Raw genomic sequence first — 12681 nt, 5'->3', positions numbered from 1 at the left:
CTACAATGTTAAAGACTAGTTCAGGGTCAGGAGTGATCATCAAATAGCAGAGACAGAATAGCCTGCAGTGCCGTTTGGAAAGCTATGCTGTCTTGATACCAGTATTTTTGCCAGAATGTTATAGGCTGGAGCTGTAGTGTCTCATGCATGGGAAAGTGAATTGTTTATCTGTCACAGCTGCTGTGTGTCACAGTGGTTGCAGGTTATTTCTTATTTTGGGGGAGAAAATGGAAGGTGGGGAAATGGGGCATCTGTTAATAGTTCCTATATAAGTATGCCTTGGTTGGTACAGTGATCAGAGCCCTCGAGGGTAACTCAGGAACTGGCTGTAATTCACAAGACTTGGCACCACACAACCCCTCAGCAGGCCGTGGGTCTTTTATGGTGCTAAGACCTTGTACTGGCTCTATATGAGTGATGGATATCAGCACCCCCGCTGTGTATCAAGCTGAGCAAGTGTCGATGAGGTCATACTGCTAGTAACTGTAGAAAACAGTATGTGTATGAGGGATGAGGGTTAAGCCCATGTATTGGTGCAGTCTCCACGTTGTCATGGTGTAGCTTCTGAATTGTTAAGTCAAAACTGCCCTCCATCTGGTTTCCTGTCTTCCTCGCTGAACTGTATACAGCTAAACTATGCTCTGTCTAGTGATTTTCCTGATTCTTGCTGTTGTACGCTGCTAGGAAATTTTCTTGAGCTGCCACACTCCTAAGATAAAGAAATCCTTCTTCCCACTCTCCAGCCCTACGGTACCCTCTTTGATATGGAATCTTTTATGTCAAACCCAAAACATTTTCAGTTACCTTTCGTAGCAGATCTCACTAAACGAATGGTTATATATTGCTGTGGCTCTTTTTCTGTATAGTTACCTGCAGTATTAGCAGGGCAGGATAATGTGTGATACTTACCTGTATTGCACCTTTTTTCTGATTCTTGCAAAAAAATACTAGTGCTCAATTAGTGCACAGATACCCAAAACATTGCAGTTACTTTGTCTTACCTCTCAGTGATAATGGCAATTTCTGTATTAACCAGAATCCCTGCCCTTAATATGTTCCCTGATATATAACTGCCATGGTTTTACGACCTCAGTAGCCAAATAATGTTTAAATTCAGACAAATTTGACTCAAGGAATTCTAGAATGTCATGACATAATGCTGAAAAGGCAGAGAGTGTTATATTAACCTTATGTAAATTAAAAAAAAAGTTATTTAATTTTGATTTAAAATTTGTAAGTTGATAAAAGTTTGAAAAGACGGGCACAAACTGGGAGCACAGTACAGGGAACAGCTGATTTTGACTATTGTTTCAGTAGTAATCCTTCTGCTTAATTTGATTTAATGATGTAGTATCATGATGGTTAGGGCAATAGGAATATCCTTTAATAAATGATGTCTCGCTATATGTTCATTCCCTCCCCCCCTTTGAAATCTTTCATAAAACTATTGCAGGTAACTTGAGAATAGCCTCAGAGCAAAACTTGTAATGCAAGGACACATGAGTAAATCCCACAGTGATCAAAAATGTGACTCTCCCAGTGATCATTATTATGTCCTTGTGACCAGCAGGAGAGAGAAGCATGGCTTAAAGATCACTAAGATGTCCTATTGACTGATGCAAATATTCTCCTATCTTCTAGAAAGCAGAGCCTGCTGCTCCTATTCAGTGATGTCTTCCTCACAGTGACTTATTTCTTGAGATTACTCTCAGAGTGCCAACATTTCTTTCAGGTAAAATAAAAATCTCAGAGTCCAGATTTTTGTGGTCTCTTTTCAGCTCTGCCACTGATGTCTGTCTATTATCAGACAAGTCTAAGCCTCCACGGCTGAAACAGTTTTAATATTTACACATCTCAGAGCAATGAGTCACATCTTGCTCCTGTCCAGTAAAGCACATAGAGTTCATAATGAAATACAGAGTTATTTCCAGACAGGGCCCCTCTCTGAAAAATGTTAACAGGTGGAAACCCTAGTAGATAAATTAACGTCTGCTCTTCAAGAGAGGGTTATTTTTACAGCCAGCCTGAGTTTGGTGAGTGCAAGTGTACCATGTAATGATATACAGAAAGCATTTATAGCTAGAGTGCTCTGGACCCGTCCCTCCCCCATTTTTAAAGCAGAAGAGGCAAACAGTCTGATAATGTGTGTGCATTTGTGTATTCACAACACCTACATAAGGAGATTATTTGATTTCTAGGCACATAATTAATTTGATCACGCAGACTGAGAGAGATGGATCATGAATAAAGGGCAGCCAATACCAAGTGCATGGGTGCTTTGATGTAGAGCAGTATACAGAATTATTTTTCATGAAAATACTGCTCGTCTTTGTGGGGTTACTGATTTCAATAAGCTTACAGCCATATGAACGTATCTAGAATGTTCATATGCTTATATATGAGAAGATGCCTAAGGGAAAATGCATTTTTCTCCCTCCACTGCTTTTTTGCTTGGGGAAATATTAATTTGTAGCTTCTCAGAAAATCTGTGCCTTTTTCCCAGTGTCTAGCTTTGTCTTTTACACTTGGAGAAACATGCATGCCCATGAAACTGAAGAATTTTTATGCAGAAAGTCAAGCTGGTAACTGGATGCAATAGTCTTGTCTGCTGGCTGCTCTGCTGGGCAAGAATGAGACCTGCTCACTCGTGGAATTCCCGCTGTCTCAGCCCGAGTGGATGGGCAGTGACCTGCATGCTCGCCCTGGCCCGGCAGCTCTGGTCGTGGCTTGTCATAGCGACCTCAGTGCCTTTGACACCACAGTCTGCTCCAGCACTTGAGGCCCACCAGTGTCCCTTGTGTATGTATCATAGCGGTGTCTTATAAAAGCATGATACATTCCTACAGTGTTCCTGACAGAAAGGAGCCCAGCTTTATCTGGGTCCAGTTTTATGGGGAAGGACTGTACAAAAGAAAGCCCATGACAACAATGTAAGATGATAAGTCGCATTATGCTATAAACAGAGTTTAAGTTTAGGAGTGAGGAATTCAGTAGGGAATCACCTGAACCCTCCTTCCCACTTACTGAATATATTACATGTTTTTAGAAAATTCTACATTAGTAATACTATAAAAAATCTGCTTTTATCCATGGATTGCATTGCATATCCACAACTGAAAAAAGGGAGGTTGTGCTCCCCACATGCTATTCTAGCTAGGCCACTAATACCAGATATTTTGAGAGAACTGCTCTGTGTATTTTAATTTCTTGGTCTTTTCTGAAACACCCAGTATGAACTCCAAATAGAGGCATGTTTTTGATGACTATCTTTTCTCTAGAAACTGGGCTGAGAGCCACAGTCTTGCTTCCAGTGAACCACCAAAGCTTCTTTTAATTTGATGACCTAAGCTGCTGTTGAATTTGGATGAACTCAGACAAGTTTATATGTGAAAGTGTCTGTCTTTCATTGCTAATCCTTTGAGCTATTCAGTCCTTTTAAATCCTCTTCTTTTTAGGCTTAAAAAGGCTACATCTGTATCCAGGCACTTTCAATGTTCTGCTTTCAGGACTTAAAAACACATTTCAAGGCTATTCCTGTATTTAAGATGATACTGATAATTGCAAAGAAATCTTTTTAGCAAAGATGTTTGCAATATCAGCCAGCATACAGTATTCTTTTTATTGAGGTATAGACATGCTTAATTAACTAAAATACATGGCTTGCATATTTTAAAATCATCTTTTCTAGGAAAAGACATATGAAGCATGTAGTCAAGTTATCTGATGTCTTGCTTAAAAAAATTCTCCACCAATAAAACCACAAAATCTCCTTTCAAGAAAGGAGTCAGCAAATCATGTCATGATTTTCAAGGTAACATAACTAGAGATTGGAATACAGGACAACAGCGATGAAATGGAATAACATGCCTGAGTTCAGAACAGTCAATGCTTCGTGTAAATAGGCTTTGAGACAGGGGTAGAAGAAAGTTTCGTGTCATGGGCTCTCACATGCTGAGCACACTTTGACACTGCAGACTTCCTTCCAAACCCGGGCTCTTGGAGGGGTCACCATCGTTGTGCTACCACACTGGAGAGAAGCACAAGTTCCCCCAACCGAGCTACTTCAAGCTCTAAAGTGTCTAAACTTCTGAAAAATTACTTCCCTGCTTATGATTTTTTTTTTTTCTATTTTCAGTTTTTATTTAGTGTCAGGTTGAAACCAAGACCTGTGATGATTTTAAGAGCCAAAAAAAGTATAAGTAAAAAAAGTGTAAGTATGAAGTCAATAACCTAGTGGTTATTAAATCTGTTAAGTTCTACAGAGTTTCAGTGATACTTAGTATCTTCTGACAAAAGATTCCCCATCTTTATCTTTAAGCTTATGACTTGAATCGAGATGATGATTGTTAACTCAGGTAAAGTTTAAGAAACTTTGGTGACATAAAAGGGATTTTTTTTCTTTTTTGCTTTTCTTGTTTTTAGTTAAAGTCAAGCACGTCACAGAACATAATGTATGTTTCCATTAGATTCTCAACAGCAGAAGTTGCCATCTTTTACTGAACAAATTACAACTTCTAGCTACTCACAGAAATTGTTCTTAGAATACTCTTTTAAGGTCATGGAGAGTCAAATGTAATCAATCATCCTGGAAAATGTAGCTGTGCAGACTCAGAGAATCTGAAATTGTCTGAACTTGTCAGCATAGGAAACTCTGTGCTTGCTTAGTGTGAAATAAAAATGTTCACAGCTACTATGAGCAGTAGGAGATGGAAGATACTTAATTTTTTCTGAACTTCAAAAAGCTTTTTAGCAGACACTCATATAAGTGCTGTACTGGTAAGGTGGCATGGCGGTAGCTTCTACTGTCCTAATCCGATATTAAGTTACTAGGCAAGCATATTCCTTGCCTATTATTTTATCCCATTAGCGTATATTAAAAAGGTATCAGGAAATGCTATTCTCAAAAACGGAGAGGCAGTTCAGCCTTCAACAGGGTAGGCTTGCATTTTTCTCTGGTGGAAGTCAAGGACTTAAAGAAATTACCCTTAACCTTTTGGAGACTCCAGAAAGAACTGCACTGAACATGGACTTGCTTTAGTTTTACATTCCTTCTCTTACAAGTGCCCCTCCTACTACAGTACGCAAAATCTGATGCTTACAAGTCCAAAAGCTACAATATGCTTCACATCCTGAAACAATCATCTGTGCTAGCTGTCAACTATCATGGAGATTGTTGCTAAAAATCTTGACATGTTCCTCACTGTGAAACACAATATTTTAAATAAAAGAGAATAGTTCAGTTTAAGGCATGCTCACAGATGAAAACAAATGTCTGCGAAGCAGAGCCTGGCCTCCCTAGTGTGTTTTTTTCTTCCTCTTCCTTACACCAGAAACTTTAGCAAAAGGCTTCCACTTATCACAAAGCCTCCCTTGTGCGGATGAAGAGGGAATGCCCCCGTTTCTGTGCACCCTGGGGGGGGTCCCTGAAGCACCCCTGCGTTGCCCTGCCTCGCTGGCGCCCTGGGAGCAGCCCGACTGAGCAGAACATCGGATTCATTCCAGGCGCTGCTGGCTGCCAGCACGTTGTAGGACTAACTTGTGAGGAATGTTCTCGTTGGCAGGCAGCCTACTCCTGGCACCGGCACCAAATGATATCAACCGTAATTGTTACTATTTATGATTTTTCTTGTTGTTTATATGAATCACTGCTAAGACAGCTAGGTTGTCCCAAATCTTTGAACAACTCATACAGTGGAACTCCAGCATCGACACTGTCTTGCTATGTGGCCTGGAAGAAGTTTCTTCAATGTTTCTTTTGGTTTTCTTTTACTTACACTTTTCTCTGTTTTCTGTTAATTTGCTTTTTGTTCAGCTGCTTTGAAACTAATGTAAGCAAGCAGGCCCAGTGTTGTGGTTTAACCCGGCAGGCAACTAAACACCACACAGCCATTCGCTCACTCCCCCCCAACAGTGGGATGGGAGAGAGAATCGGGAAAAAAAAAGTAAAATTTGTGGGTTGAGATAAAGACAGTTTAATAGGACAGAAAAGGAAGGGAAAATAATAATGATAATAATAGTAGTAATAATAGAATATGCAAAATAAGTGATGCACAATGCAATTGCTCACCACCTGCCGGCCGATGACCAGTCAGTTCCCGAGCGGCAGTCACTGCCCCTGGGCAACTCCCCCCAGTTTATGTACTGAGCATGACGTCCCATGGTATGGAATAGCCCTTTGGCCAGTTTGGGTCAGCTGTCCTGGCTGTGCCCCCTCCCAGCTTCTCGCTGGCAGGGCACGGGAAGCTGAAAAGTCCTTGGCTAGTGTAAGCACCGCTTAGCAACAACTAAAACATCAATGTGTTATCAACACTATTCTCATACTAAATCTAAAACACAGCACTGTACCAGCTACTAGGAAGAAAATTAACTCTACCCCAGCCGAAACCAGGACACCCACATGTAAATAAATATTCCAGCATTGAGAACAATATCACCTGTATGCAATGGGTCTGTGTGTTAAACCCTGAGCTTCTTTGTGTGTAGATGAAATATATAGGTACAAATGGTAATTCTGGTTTTGGCTGAAACTAACAAACAATTAAAAACATAACAATGACCCTGTCTTTCTATTTCACTTTTTCCAAATAAGCAAAATGCAAATATACCAAAGAATATATGAAATTCCTGAACTGGACACTGCTCTAAGTGCCAACAGCTCTGATCGGGGTCTGCACTTCCAGAAACCCTGGGCATGCTCACTGTCACAGACATTCTGGAAAGTGTTGAGTGAAACAGCTATGCATACACAGTAATTCTGGCATGTCCTAAAAGCAGGTGACTTTACTGTGCGAGCGCAGCGTTGTATGAATGCAGGCAGCTTTGATTACGAAATCCCAAGCAGAAATATATTTGTCCTTTTCTGTGTGTCACTACTAAAGCAGACAAAAAAAATCAATTTTCTGTAAAAGAGAGAACATAGTATGTGGTGTGCTCCTGTCGGGGGTTTTTGGATGCCTACCGTAACGGCATAGGCAAATAAACCTACTCTTTGATGCTGTAGAATAACCTTCTGCAGCACACACTGGCTAGTAGAGACTCCTGTAGTAATACTTGAAGGATGCTTTAAGTTCTAAACAAGGAGGATTGTAAGTGTTTTTCTCCACTTCTTGTGACTGGCAGACAAAACAGTATACACCTCTTCTTGCATTCGCAGTGTGTTTAGTGCCTCCGCAATTATGTTATATAAATAATATTGCTCATTTAAACTTATGTAAGGTTGCTGAGTGCCAATACTACTCATGGCAGAGTTTGGTTTTGCATTGCTTTTAACTACTACTATGCATTTAATTCTAAATGCAGTACTTCATATTTCATTTTGCAAATGAGAAGCGCGTATCAAACATAACTGTTTATGAGGACAAACTTATGGAATGTACTCTTCAAGTAAAATGTAATGCTCTTTTAAAGTTCAGGATCTATATAGTCAGAAGAGGGCAAATTGCAATGTGGGCATATAACGCAACCGCGACTGTCCCCAAATATGTGCATTTTCATCAGGTCACCCTAAGCTACATGACGAAACGGGCTGTTAGTGTAACAGGCAGACCACAGACGCGAAGCACCCAGAGACCCAGGAAAGCAAGGCACCACGACGACGTTATGCAAGATATACAAGATCATGCAGCTTGTACAGAAATAGAAGGGTTGGTGACTTGTAAACAAGAGGCAGAAGGTTTGATTAGGGACACCCTGCCAATGCCAGCGCTTTTCTGTTGCCTTCAGACTGGCATTGTGTCAGAGCAGGCACAATACTTATCCTGTGTAGAAAGACAGGATATTGCTTAGTACAAGGCACAGAGAGAAGTGAAAAAGTTTTGAGGTACACTGTGTAGATGACTCGCTCAGAGGAAAGGATATGGTAAATTTGTCAGTGTCTCAAACATAAGACTGAACTCTGGGGAAGCCACTAAGACACTCTGAATGCATACAGTGGGGCAGCAAGCAACCTCTACATCAGCTATAGAGAGTGCGTCACTGTGCATCCTCACTCCCGGTGTCCACAGCGGTTGTTTGCTGTCCTGACACAGTCACTTAGAAGCACAGAATTATTTATCATCTCTTGTTTACTTTATTCCAAACTCCAGTTAGCGCAGGACTTCGAAAACACTCTTTTGTGGAGGACAGATGAGATGCTTTATTATGATGCAGTTGCAGAGTCAAGAATCAAAGGACTCTGGTGTAATCCTACCTAGAAATTGTTGTGATGCAGCTGGGAAACCCATGTTTCGTAAACACCAAGTACAGAAACAAGAACCAGTCTGTTAGGTCTGAGGCCGTTCTGAATGAATAGATCTGGACATACTGATATTTTAAATAGTAACCAACCACAAACTTGCTTTTAGTTGTTCAGGTTCCTCTTTCTTTTTTTTAATCTTTATAATTCTTAGAAAACAGAATGTAGCCAGGGGAAGGATGGCAGGGAAGTAATGGTTCTTTCAGCAAATACTACACTGAAATGTTATTTCTGTCTTTTCTAGTGAAGAAAAGGCTTTTCCAAGATTGAATTATTTTTTCCCAAACCTGTAGTAATGTTTCAATTAAATTACCGTATATGTTAAATTTCAGCAGTTGTCTGGCCCTCCCAGGAATGTGAGGGAATTCTGTTTTCCCACTGTTAACAGCTTAGAGCTAAAACTCTTCCATATTTTAATTACTGCAGATCTATCAAAGTGCCAACCATCTAATTACGACTAGTTTGGGGTTTTTTTAATTGTTACTTTAAATGTTTTGTCTTCAATTAACTTCCCTCTGCCCTGAAGACAGTATTCAGAAGATTGCAAGGTCTTGGCTGTGTGGTATTATGTATGGTCTGTTCAGGTGTATCTTTTTCCTTCGTAAGAACAGACTTTCTGCTGCTTTAGGCCCTGGATGTTCTCTGCTGATGGTTGTGACAGTTTTGAACACGCCAGGAAGGCAGAGGCCAAAGCGTTGATTTTGCTTTACCGGTGTATTTCTCAAAAGCCATCCAAATGCCATAGTGATGGATGGCTTTGAAATACATATTTAAGCTTATAAACTTGCAATTAAAGAGCCTATCTGTTATGTCAGAGCAAGAGAGAAGTCTTAGAAATCAATCGTAGAAAACCTGAACTACCCACAAGCAAAATTTTGGTGCATTGGCCTTGCTCACTTCTGCCTTTCATATGTGTGGTGGTTCCTAGTGACCAGACTGCAACAGAACGTAACAGTCTGTTCCTTTTTTATTTATTTATTTGGGGTTTTCTTGAACTAGTCTGTTCTTTATAGAACTCTGACCATATCCTTTTCCTAACCTTTTTCACTAACATAATTTCTCTTTGCACAGTATCACACAATATCTGACCTGAAGTCAGTGAGGATGCAAAATCCGAAGTTTATTGATGCCAAAGCATTAGAGGGTTAGAGTTGTATGGAGAAACATGCAAGCTGGAGCACTGCTGGAAAGCGAACCAAAAAGGTCAAAATTACTAAATATTGCCTACATGAGACTGCTGTCTTGTACATGGCTATTCTCATTTTACTATAAAATTACTTGCATCAGAAGTGCAACTCTTGCATTAGTTATTGTCACAGGCCACAGTGTTGCTGCTTGTTTCCATCTCACAACCAATTAAACAGAAGGAAGAAGAGAACGGGCAGGATACAGACTAGCCTAAATTTCTTAGGTTTCTGTTCAAAGTCATATTCAGGATCCTTATTTTGACAAGCACTGCTGAAATTGGGTAGGTTTACTGCAGTGCTGTGGAGCTGGCTTCATTCTGTTGCACTTGCTTGCTATAAATTGTAGCTTTCTCTAATCTAATGCCTTTGTAATTGTACTGATAATGCTGCTGGGCTGTCAGGGACACTTCGTAAAGAGCATCTGTTGCAGGAGTCTCCACAAATAGGGTGTAGCACACGTGGCTTTATGATCATTATTATCTAGCAGTTTTAGCAACCCACCTGACTACATTTTGCTCTTTAGGAATGCATTTTTAAATAGACATATTTTTAAATTAATGATATCTTCTTTTCTTGCTCTTGATGATTTAGGAGCTTTCTGCACTTTAAACTCTCAAATTATCGTCTAGCAGGTAGCAACAGCACTTAAATACAGCATTTTTGGAGCATGGATTACAAGGCATAGAATTCCAGCCTGGAACAGCTGGCTGATAAATTACAGTACACACTAATCAGCATGTCATGGTGGAGGATTTACATGGTCGATAGCAAGTGCCAGCCAATTATAAAGCGAATACATCACTATTTCTGTCTCTTCAACCAGAGCGCTATCTGTATAGTAATTTGCTTCTGCACCCACTAAGCTGTAATTTCCTAGTCATCTGGAGAAAGATGCAATTACCAATAGGGAGAGTGATTCTGGGGGGAGAAATCTGAGTGCGCTTGGACATTGTAAGCTGAAAAATTTTACAATAATGTTCATAGTTCCATTTCAGGAAATACATTTTTACCTTGATTAGGAGATACTGTTTTTTCCATTTGTGAGATGGCACAATAACTCTAAGAAGTGTCATTGTCTTCCAGATCCTCAGAGTCAAGTTATGATGTGCTCATTGTCTGAGTAGACGCTTGGTGCTTGTAGAAGAATCTCTGCTTCCATGTCATACAGGAAGCCAAGCATCAGACAGCATGTAAGCGCATGTGGCACGTACCCACGAGAGATGTGCCTGTACGCAGATGTCAAATTAAAGTAGGTGGATAAGGACAGGAAAGACGACTAAGAAAAAACAATTAACAGTGAAACAGAGCTGTAGTTTGTGTGTTTTCCTCATGATTTTTATTGTTCACCAATGGCTAAAGATTTCTTGCTGTGTGAGGTGTTAGTCCGGGCAAAAAAGAATAGAGTTTCTATAGCTCTTTAGTTGATGGATGTTTGCAGAGTACCAGTGCATCTTATCACCTGTAGAATATAATGCTTCACTTCTGGTTGTAGGAAAAAGGCAGCGCTCTAATATTCGGCTCTGTTTTGTATTTTGTCTGGTAATGGGCCATTGTGTTCTTTGGCCACTCAGCAGTGTAATACTAATTCTGGATGACTGATGAGCAATGCTAGCTCATTTAGCTAAGTTTACAATGACTTTACGCTGAGCTGGGGCTTTCTAGGCATCGGTAGAACTCCTTTTTGTTGCTGCCTTGTGTACGTGCTGCTAGGCAGCAGCAGCACCAAATTTCAGATCTAAACCTGCACGGACCAAAGAACAAGTGAGGAGAGGAAGTCTGAAAGGGGGAATGTTTCACTTTCTGAGAAACTTGCACTGCCTCCTTAAATGGTCAATCAGCGAAAATTGTGTTTGTGTTGGTTCTGAAAATTTCCACATATGCTTCTGTTATGTGGATCTATACTGTTGATGAGACATAAACTTGTAAGGAAATGACTAAGCCATATTGTGGCTAGTTGATTGCTGTGGTTAAAGATGGTACTGGGTGGATTTGAATTTACGGAAATGTAGCATACTGCTGAGCCCATTGTGGTTGGGGCTTCTTACCAGTCAAGGAGGACAATATGTGTCAATCCACTGCAGGAAACAGAATGAAGGGATGTTCATGAGATATACTGTATTTCTAAAAAGGAATCATAATGGACATTTCATTTGTCTGACCTGCCTTCATTTTGAAATCTTTCTGTCACAATGCATGGGGGCTCCCTGTAAAATCCACTCACTAACTGTCGACTCACATGTATTTGTTTTAGACTTTCTGATATTTTGCTTATGCTGTCTTAAGCCTGGATCCGTAAGCAATAGCTACACAATGGCGTTGGAGGAGAGAAAATGAATGTACTTCAATAGATAAGAATGCTGGCCTCTTACTACTCAAAATAATGAGAATTTTCTTATTTAAGGAATGAGTCACAGCACATTGACACAAGTTATTTGCTCAGCTCACTGGTTCAGCTGCTATTATGTCTGATTTTGAGTATGCATGTGTTGCAACGTCTAATTTAGGGAAAAAAAGCATAACACTCACTCATGTATAGGAAATTATTTATGAGCTAATGGTACTATGGAGCCTGATTTGAGCTTCCAGGAGTGCCCTCTGACTTCAAGGACTACAAAAATTTGCGAACGTAATTAATAAAAAATTATTTGGAAGCATAGATGAAGATGAGACAAAGGAGCACTATAAAATTTACTTCAAATCAATGTTCCACCTCCGTGTTTGTAACTAGACTGTCCTTGAAGCTAAGTCCATGGAATCGATGTCGTGTGTCTCATAGGGCTCTTCAGCAATCTCAAGGGATTGCTTCAGGGTTAGCTAAAAAATGTTCTTGCATTATTTACCAATGACTCATTTGTAACCATCTGCCACTCCTCTTCCTTGAGTAAATATTGGCAAATGTTGTTGCTGCAAAAACAACAGTCAGCTCTACATCACAGCTTTCTCAGATACTGGCACAATGGCTGTGCCAGGATAAGGCAAAGAGCTTATCTGGAAGCTGTAAAAACCATCTGGGGCTTTCTCACATAATGCTGGTCAGAGTAACCCTAAAGCTGTGCCATCTGATGATGGAAAAATCAGGACTGAGGTCAGGAAATAACAAAGATCTATCCCTCAGTCATTTCAGTTGTGCCAGAGGACCTGATCTGTTTTACCTTAGCTAAGAACAGACTTCTGGCTTGAAGAAAAGAGCAAGGGAAGATGACAGTTCTGTGAAATCCATTGGGGTTCTCATCTCTGGGGGAAGCTTTTGGATGCTAGTGA

General features: G+C 40.3%; 1 long non-coding RNA gene across 2 annotated transcripts in view; it reads right to left on the bottom strand.

The window, feature by feature from the left end:
* Nucleotides 1–1922, bottom strand: part of LOC103915586 — a 6350-nt gene extending 4428 nt beyond the window's left edge. For both annotated transcript variants that reach the window (XR_663535.1, XR_663536.1), the window contains exon 1: nt 1850–1922. This is a non-coding gene — a long non-coding RNA (uncharacterized LOC103915586). The remainder of the gene's footprint in view (nt 1–1849) is intronic.
* Nucleotides 1923–12681: the final 10759 nt, after the last annotated feature.

Source organism: Pygoscelis adeliae, unplaced genomic scaffold (genome assembly GCF_000699105.1).
Source record: "Pygoscelis adeliae isolate BGI_AS28 unplaced genomic scaffold, ASM69910v1 Scaffold244, whole genome shotgun sequence".
NCBI lineage: Eukaryota > Metazoa > Chordata > Aves > Sphenisciformes > Spheniscidae > Pygoscelis > Pygoscelis adeliae.
The sequence above is the reverse complement of the archived record's forward strand: the minus strand, read 5'-3'. Positions and strand labels throughout refer to the sequence as shown.